Source organism: Podarcis filfolensis (genome assembly GCF_964270895.1).
Source record: "Podarcis filfolensis genome assembly, chromosome: 2".
Taxonomy (NCBI): Eukaryota; Metazoa; Chordata; class Lepidosauria; order Squamata; family Lacertidae; genus Podarcis; species Podarcis filfolensis.
The window spans coordinates 28,067,166-28,076,315 of NC_139605.1; positions in this window are offsets into that span (position 1 = coordinate 28,067,166).

A 9,150-nucleotide genomic window follows, 5' to 3' on the forward strand; every position below is an offset into this window, starting at 1 on the left:
TCTTGGTGGGCTGGCCTCTCTAGAAAAGTATGGTAATAAGATTCATGTGGCAACGCATGGCTAGCATAGTGTGCAAACACATTTAGATACCATACATTTTAAATTGTGAATCCTCTGCAGTTGGTGTCAAACCCTGAATTAGCTATTACAGTGGTACCTTGGGTTACATACTTAATTCATCCCCGAGGTCCGTTCTTAACCTGAAACTGTTCTTAACCTGAAGCACCACTTTAGCTAATGGGGCCTCCCGCTGCTGCCATGCTGCTGGAGCACGATTTCTGTTCTCATCCTGAAGCAAAGTTCTTAACCCGAGGTACTATTTCTGGGTTAGCGGAGTCTGTAACCTGAAGCATATGTAACCTGAAGCGTATGTAACCCGAGGTACCACTGTACATCCATTTGGGAGCAAAGAAAATTGGAGCACTAATACTTCATTCATCTTTAAACATTGTGGGGTCATTGTTTCTTGATAAGCAGATTGTTTCACACTCTGAGCACAAAAGCAAGCCAGGTAGGTAACTAGCCTTAATGTACTCTAGTTCCATGTTCAATTGCATATATGGGAATACAAAATGCCCTTCCTGTGTTGGCTTACTTTGCCACCAATGAGGCACAACAGCAGTCAAACCATCAGATCATTTGGCATCAATGCTCAAATCATCAACCATCTCCTATACACATCATTACCCCTAGAGTTCAGGTATATTATGAAAAGCCAACAGATCCTACCATTTGTTGAATAAAGTACATTCCCCTATCTCTCCATGTTTGCCAAGCCATTTCCCTTCCCTAAGTATTTTGGTGGAATTACCCTTGTTTTGAAGCCATCATGCAATAGCTTCCAAACACATTGCTCCTGCTCCTTAGAGTCCCAACCCACCACTGCCTACGACAGCATGTAACACTTATGTGCTCGCTCCCATTGATGCACATCATTCTGGACACATTTCTTAGACAGAACGTAGTGCAAAAGAACCAGCCCAGGTATTCTGCCTCATGAATGACTAAAAGGAAAACAGAACTCCTTATCAGTTAGATGGCTACTGTCTGCAGCACAATTTCTTGGTGCCCAGGACTGCCTGATACCAATGAGATCATAAGGAAGTGACAGTTTCTCAGTGTGAATGGTACAAGCATGCACATTCTTCTTTGAAACAAAAGCAAGCTGCAAAATAGGGGGGAAACGATCACTTTAGCCCAGCCAGACTGCCTTTCAAACTTCTAGTCCAGATAAGAGTTCAGCCGATATGAGACATGTGTAAGTCCCGGGTGCAGAATCTCTGCAAAAAGGCTGCCCAGTTCTTTCCTGAGTGTAATCCTCTCCTGCCATGGGCAAAGAGAAAAACACTCAGTGAAGGCACACACTTCAACAGGCAAAGGTGCCTTCACTTTCTTAACTGTCCAATAGGTACTATTGTTTATTTACTTTATAGAATTATAGAGTTGGGAGGGTTCCCAGGACTCATCTAGTCCAACCCCCTGGAGTGCAGGAATTACAGCTGAAGAATCCCTGGCAGGTGGCCAGCCAACCTCTGTTTAAAAACCTCCAGTGGAGCAGAGTCCACCACCTCCTTCGGAGGCATTCTGTTCAGGGCCGGATTTATGTTTGATGAGGCCCTAAGCTACTGAAGGTAATGGGGCCCTTTATATGTCCAGCTGTCCTTTGTCAACCACAAATTGTTGCTGTTTTTTTTGAAATATATAAAAAAATAAAAATAATAATCCAGCAGCACCTTAGAGACCAACTAAGTTTGTTCTTGGTATAAGCTTTCGTGTGCATGTACACTTGTTCAGAGACTTTTTTGTGTGTTGAATATATGCTACATGGTAATTTATGGACCTAATAGGTATCTAAAGCCATTTGCACATAACAAAATATGTATTTTATCCATTTTGCATTACTTCCCATGGGAAAGCATGCCTTGGTTTTGGAACGCTTTGGTTTTGGAACAGACTTCCGGAACAGATTAAGTTTGAGAACCAAGGTACCACTGTATATAGAAATGAGCAAACCAGTGATATTTTAGGGAGCAGGCTGGCAGGCAGGGCCCATTATTCACATCATTGGAGCCTACACAACACAAAACACTGTTGTTGTATGTAGGTTTTATTTTATTTGTTTTTTATCTTATATTTTGGAAATGTACTTCCAGTGTTTTTTTTCCTTTAAATTTTTTGGGGGCCCCCAAGAGAGTGGGGCCCTAAGCTATAGCTTGTTTAGCTTATATGTAAATCCGGCACTGATTCTGTTCCACTGTTGAACAGCTCTTACTGTCAGGAACGTCTTCCTAATGTTCAGTCAAAATCTTCTTCTAATTTGAATCCATTGGTTCAGGTCCTACCCTGTGACAGGCCTTCAGTTCTTTGAAGATGGCTATCGTATCACCCTTCCCTTCAGTAGAAACCTTGTACTCCACCCTTCCAGTGCATTTGCATCACATGGAGTGGCTGACAACAATTAAAAACAAATATTCTGTTCCGAAGTGTTTCTCGGGAATTTTGTAGCAAATACCACTCTCTGCACTCCCCTCCCTGTCATATTTCTGCAGAATTGTAGAATATACACACTAACACATTTAGATTGCCTTCACAAGATCAGTTCCGCTATCACTGAAAAGTGAAACCTGTATTTTATTTTATTTTATTTTATTATTTATGCACCAAAATTATCCTGAACTCTATCAAAAGTTAGGAGTACAAAATGCACTCCTAAGCAGATACTAGCATTGGCCATAAAGTGCAATGAAGCACACTTGAAATCGATTAGACTTACAGGACAACCCTCTGCATGCTTACTCAGAATCAAGTGCCACTATGCTCAATGGAGCTTGCTCCCTCATAAGTGAGCATAGGATTGAAGGTATAAACAAGATTAATTGTGTTGTGGCAGCCATGTCCCTCCCCCCTCCCTCATGCCCTAAACAAGAGAAATTCAAACCATATGATGGGAGTTTGCTGACTACTCTCAACTGAGTAGGGGTTGCAGTTTGCTGTTAATTTTCTAATCCCCTCCAACTGCTTCCAGATAATTTCTGATTACGGGTTACTCTGGCGATCTCTCTGATAAGTCACTGTGAAATAACCTCAAAGGGCTTGACAACAGGAGATGATCCTACCAGGGGTCTTTTGTGCCCAGTGGGGTACATCTGAGAGACCCGGAAGGTGCCCTTGGTATTTTGGAGAGGCATAAAATATCAAAGGGAGGCAAAAGCAGCCAGGTAATTATATCTGCACGAAGTATTTTCATGGCTGAAACAGAATACTGGAGCCCAAGAGCTAGCCTGAGTTTATTATCATTATTATCTTACAGCTTCATTAATCTGTGGAAAGTGGGAACAGAACTGCAGAGTGATCTAAAACGATATGCAAAGAAAGGCGCCCCACTAGGAAGCTGATAGTAGCCTCCCACCTGTTTTAATGACATTGTTTATCTGTATTGGAATTCTGAGATATTTCTTGTTCCAAAACATTTATAACAGCCTGCCACAGCTTGGTGCCCTACAGATGTTGCCAGACTACAGTTCCTATAATCCCTGGCTGTTGGCCATGCTGGCTGGGGCTGATAGCAGCTTTATTCCTAAATATATGGGCTGGCACAAAGTGGGAGGGGTGGTGGTCACTAGCATAACTAGTGGGAGGACGGGCCGCACTGGGCGACCACTTAACACAGGGGTGGCACTTACCCTGCGGGGCCTGGGAGTGACGCGGTGGCTCGGGTGCCTGCAGGTACCACACCACCTGAAAAGGTAGTGTGGGGCTTGCATTCACCTGCATAGGAGAGGTGTGACGGAGGCAGAGCCTGAAAGGGCCTCAGTTCACTTCCAGTCCCCGTTGGAACAAGTTTCTCAGTAAGGTCACAACTACGATACGTTGAAAGTGCATGGCTTTCCCCAAAGAACCCTGGGGACTGTAGTTCGTTAAGAGTGCTGGTAATTGCAAATCTGCAAAGGCTACTACAGCTCCCATCATTCCCATGGGGAATGTGTGTTGAATGTGCTTTAAATGTATGGAGTGGATATGACCCAAGTATTCTCCTTGGAGCTATGCCAACTTACCTACCTTGCTGCATAGGACCAGGAAAAGACAATTTGCAATTTTTGCTCTGCAACCTGCCAACTAAGGATAACATCTGATGCATCTAGTCTGCAATTTGCCTCAAGACTTTTTCTTGTATTCACATTAAGACTGGAACATATTAGTGGGAAGTTTGGTCTGGTGTTTCTAGAAAAGGAAGTTGTCAGTATATTTTGAACACGGTCAGAAAATGTCCACATTTCACATCTCCCACCACGTGTAGTCAATGGCCTATGGTGATTATGAACCAATGTAGTTTTAAGACTAGTCACAGTACATAATTATCCTTTTTTATTTTAAATTAATAAGGTATTGGCACAATGCAAGTTTGACAGGCTAGCGGGGGGAAGTCAATAATGATTTAAGATCTGGAGAAGCAGTGAATCGATAGACATTGTTTATTACAGCAGATTAAAGTTGGCATAAATGCTCCTCCGATGTACAGCAAACATCTAGAAATCAGACCTCAGCATTATCGGGGGCATTTGACCACGGAAGAGAAAATGACTCAGCTTGCAGAGAGCAATTTAACACTCATCTCCATTCAATAGGGCTCTGAACTTTATTCAGCTACGGCATATCCATCAAAAAGTTTGAAAACGCCTGTGGGAATGAGAAAATTAGAATATGGCAAAAAAAAATATGTTTTATTGTGGATCGTTTTATTTTGAGATTTAATGGGTTGTAAACCACTTTGATATGTTCTCTTTAAAATATAGTAAAAAAAAGTGGCATAGAAATGAAATTAATAGATAAAAGCTTTGAGTTCTGCAGAATGGTTGAACATCTGAACACATGCACTCCAGTCCAGTCCAGTGGTACCTCGGGTTAAGTACTTAATTCATTCCGGAGGTCCGTTCTTAACCTGAAACTGTTCTTAACCTGAAGCACCACTTTAGCTAATGGGGCCTCCTGCTGCTGCTGCACCGCCGGAGCATGATTTCTGTTCTCATCCTGAAGCAAAGTTCTTAACCTGAAGCACTATTTCTGGGTTAGTGGAGTCTGTAACCTGAAGCGTATGTAACCTGAGGTACCGCTTTGTTCTTGCTAAGCTTGCTAAGCTTGAATCATATTAATTTTTTTCTACTTCGGTTAAGAATCAAACTGGAAATCTAGTGCAATGCAGTCTTCATTTAGCTTTCCACATTGTATGGATAGTAATGGTAGAAGCAGCATCAGCTTTCTACCACCCTAACATATGCTTTCTCCAATTAGGAGTGCCAAGAGCTAAAGCCAGCTCATTTAAAAATAGTGCTTACACAAAATGTTCCACCAGGAGATGGGTTTTCCAAAGTATTCAAGTGATTTGCTTTCCGGGGGAATAAAACACCTAACTACCTGCAATGATTAATCTCAGCGTGGGAAGTGTCTGTGCTATCTCACTGATGGAGATAAATAGAGATGTGACCAGGGCAGCAATTATATGGAAATGGTTCCCATGATTGGTCCATAATTTCATCCCTATCTCTTTGCTTCTTTCTTCAGCCCTTGACCCCACTTCTCTTCCTCTGCTTTCATTCTAATACACCCATTGCTTGTATACCCTCTCATCTTCCTATTCCCTGCCTCTTCTCCATCTGCTTTCCTCCATCTCTTCCTTTTCCTCTCTTTCCTCCCAATGACCATTTCCAAATTGTTCCGATTTTCCATTTTCCTCACCCCAGCGCATTCATATGTTTCTTGTGCACCCCATTCAACTATTTAACTTGTACACCCCAGTGCACAGCTGGTCAACCCTCTACTGCCCAGTTCAGAAGTAGCCAACATGGTGCCCTCCATATGTTTTGGACCACAACTCCCATCAGCCATAGCCAACATGACCAGCGGTCAGGGCTGAGGGAGTTGTCATTCAAAATATCTAGAGGGCACCATATTGGCTACCTAGACTAGATCTTTCACACTGACCATTTCTCCTAAACCATTGGATCATGTATCCTACAGCAGAGCAGCTAGCCTCATTTCTATTATCTCTGAGCTTCTGTGATATTGCAGCAGCTCAGCCAATGGCCCGAGAGTCCTCAAAGTTTGCAGCTTGCACTTGCCTCATATTTTTTCCTTAAAAGCAATAGCCTCATCCCCCCCCCACTTAAAAACAGTAATACCAATGTGACCCTTTTGAGCAAAAATGGATGTGCTGTGTGCTTTAACTGGAACCTCAACTCATCTGTCTACAAATGTGGTAAATGCCCTAAAGTGGTATCTCTACTATGTGTGTGTATGTGAAATTTATTATTATTATTATTTAATAAACTTGTATACTGTCCTTCAATGGAAATGATCAGGGTGGTTTACAATCAAAGCTATACACACCCATGTACAACAGCAAGTGGGTTGTTGCTGAAAGAGAAACATATATCCCTAACATTACCACAGTTGTTCAGAGTTTTCCCTAACACAGCAGGCAGGCAGAGGGAATGTGTATCTCAAAACTGAACTGTTCATAGAGAGTTGGGCTTCCTGCCACTCCAGGATCAAGGAAGGGGAAAGCAGGAAAGCCCCACCTCCAGATTCATTCATTTATTCTTCCTAAGATGGGTGGAGGGCAGGAACACAGGAACAACCAGATGTTAGATCTTTGGCTCCCACTATGTGCTACTAAGGGCAAATGAAATGTTGCATTGACGTGGGGTAATTGCATTGCCAATTTAGAACAATGCACACTAATGGGCAAAGACGCTTTTCTAAAAAGTTCTGCCGGGCAATGGACTGGCATCATCACCAGCCTTATCCAGTGGGAATTGTGACATTTGGAAATGTCAAAAAAACAAACCCTCAGACCTGGACAAAACACACTCACACACACCAGTGAGAAAGGATGTTGGAGAAGGAAACTCTAGAATTGGGGGTCAGCCCAGCCCATATTTACTGTCGTAGTTTAGATGAGTCAGCCTAGAGAGAGGAAAGGGAGACCTTGGAGCCACACCAAAAAGAAAGGGAAAGGGTAGAGATGGAATCAAAGAATGAGGAAGGGACTGGTGAGAGTCACATCCAAGAGAAAGCAACTTTTGATACTGCACAAAATATGGGGGGTTTCAAAAGCTGTGTATGACCTGGATTAATTTCTATTTAATTCTCTCTCTTTTTTGTTCTCCTGATGGTTTTTTGAGGGAGAATGGGTTGCAGATGGATGGATGAGCTGCCTCCCTGGCAATAGTGTTATCTCAGATATTAGGCTATAGGAAGGGTCTACCTGTGATCTGTTATTGTTGGGCACATTCATCCCCCACTGCCTCAGATAATCAGGCAAAGAAGACAACTGCTGTACTCAAGGCAGGCTGGTTTTCCTCTAGTGTCCTATAATTCTTAACTGTGACCCTAGAATTGTAGAGTTGGAAAGTGACCCTGAGGCTCGTCTAGGTCCAACCCCTCCTGCAATGCAGGTGATCAATGACTAGGTCTTAAATTTCTTTCTTATTCAACTTATCACATAGGATTGTGCAAACTTATAGCTTTGTTATTTGCCCATTTGATATGGAGCTGGCATAAACACGTCTCAAAAGCATGGAGCATTCAACATATCTTCCTTGAGCCCGCCAACCCTTAAAAATGCTTCTAGCTCTCTGCATGAGAAAAGGCAACTGTGGTCCTGACATTCTGCCCACCCCCTTCCTCTACTTGTTGTGGTGGGCAGGAATCCAGCAGTGCCGCACAGCAGGTGTGGGGGCGAAGGGCAGGAAGGAAAAATGAATGGGTGGGAGAAAGACACACTTACCTTCTTTCCTCTCACATAAAGGTAAAGGTAAAGAGACCCCTGACCATTAGGTCCAGTCGTGACCGACTCTGGGGATGCAGCGCTCATCTTGCTTTATTGGCCGAGGGAGCCGGCGTTTGTCTGCAGACAGCTTCCAGGTCATGTGGCCAGCATGACTAAGCTGCTTCTGGCGAACCAGAGCAGTGCACGGAAACGCTGTTTACCTTCCTGCCTGAGCCATACCTATTTATCTACTTGCACTTTGACGTGCTTTCGAACTGCTAGGTTGGCAGGAGCAGGGACCGAGCAATGGGAGCTCACCCCGTTGCGGGGATTCGAACCGCCAACGTTCTGATCAGCAAGTCCTAGGCTCTGTGGTTTAACCCACAGCGCCACTCGCGTCCCTTCCTCTTGCATAGAGAGATTTAAAGCTGTAGTAGCAGTTCTCCAGGCTCCAACCTGGCAACTCTGCCTGTGACCTCTACAGCGGCTTGAGAATGCTTGGTGCTAAATGTCACTAGAGCAACTACCAAAGTGGAAGGAACTAAAGCCACATTAGATTAAGAGCAAATAAATAGATATACATGACACATATGTTTCAAAGTGTTGGTGTTGATCTTTAAAGCCTGTGGCGATTTTGGCTCTGTACTCCTGAAGGAGCATCTCCACCCACATCGTTCAGTCCAGCCACTGAGGTCCAGCTCCAAGGACCTTCTGGCGGTTCCCTCACTGCGAGAACTGAAGTTACAAGGAACCAGGCAGAGGGAACGCCCTCTCATCAGATGTCAAAGAGATAACCAACTGAATGATTTTCCGAAGACATCTGAAGGCAGCCCTGTATCGGGACGCTTTTAATGTGTGGTGTTCTGTTGTGTTGTTGTAGTGTTGTTGCATATACCCTGTTGGGAGCATCCCAGTCAGGTGAACAGGGTACAAAAAAATAAATAAACATAAACATATAAAGTAATATAATTCTTGATTGGTGACCACAGAGCAAACGGGCCAAACATTTCATCAAGAAAGAGCAGGCAAACGATGTAGTAGGCAGAGAAGGAGCAGGTGAGGGAAAGAATAAAGACGAAAAGGGATTTAATAAGAGACTGTGAAGTCTAAATGTTTAGACTCGTTTTTGGAATCACTGTTTATTGATCAAGTGTGCAGCCTAGACTCTTCCATACTGAAAAATTTAATTACTGAGATTTTCATGTATATATCTATTACAATGAGCAACTTACGAGGCCTTTTTGTTACGCAGGTCTGATCCTTCTTTTGCCAACGGATTGTTAAGGAACAACTTTTATATGTTCAAATATATAAAAGGATGTCACATAGAGGAGGGAGAAAGGTTGTTTTCTGCTGCTCCAGAGAAGCGGACACGGAGCAAT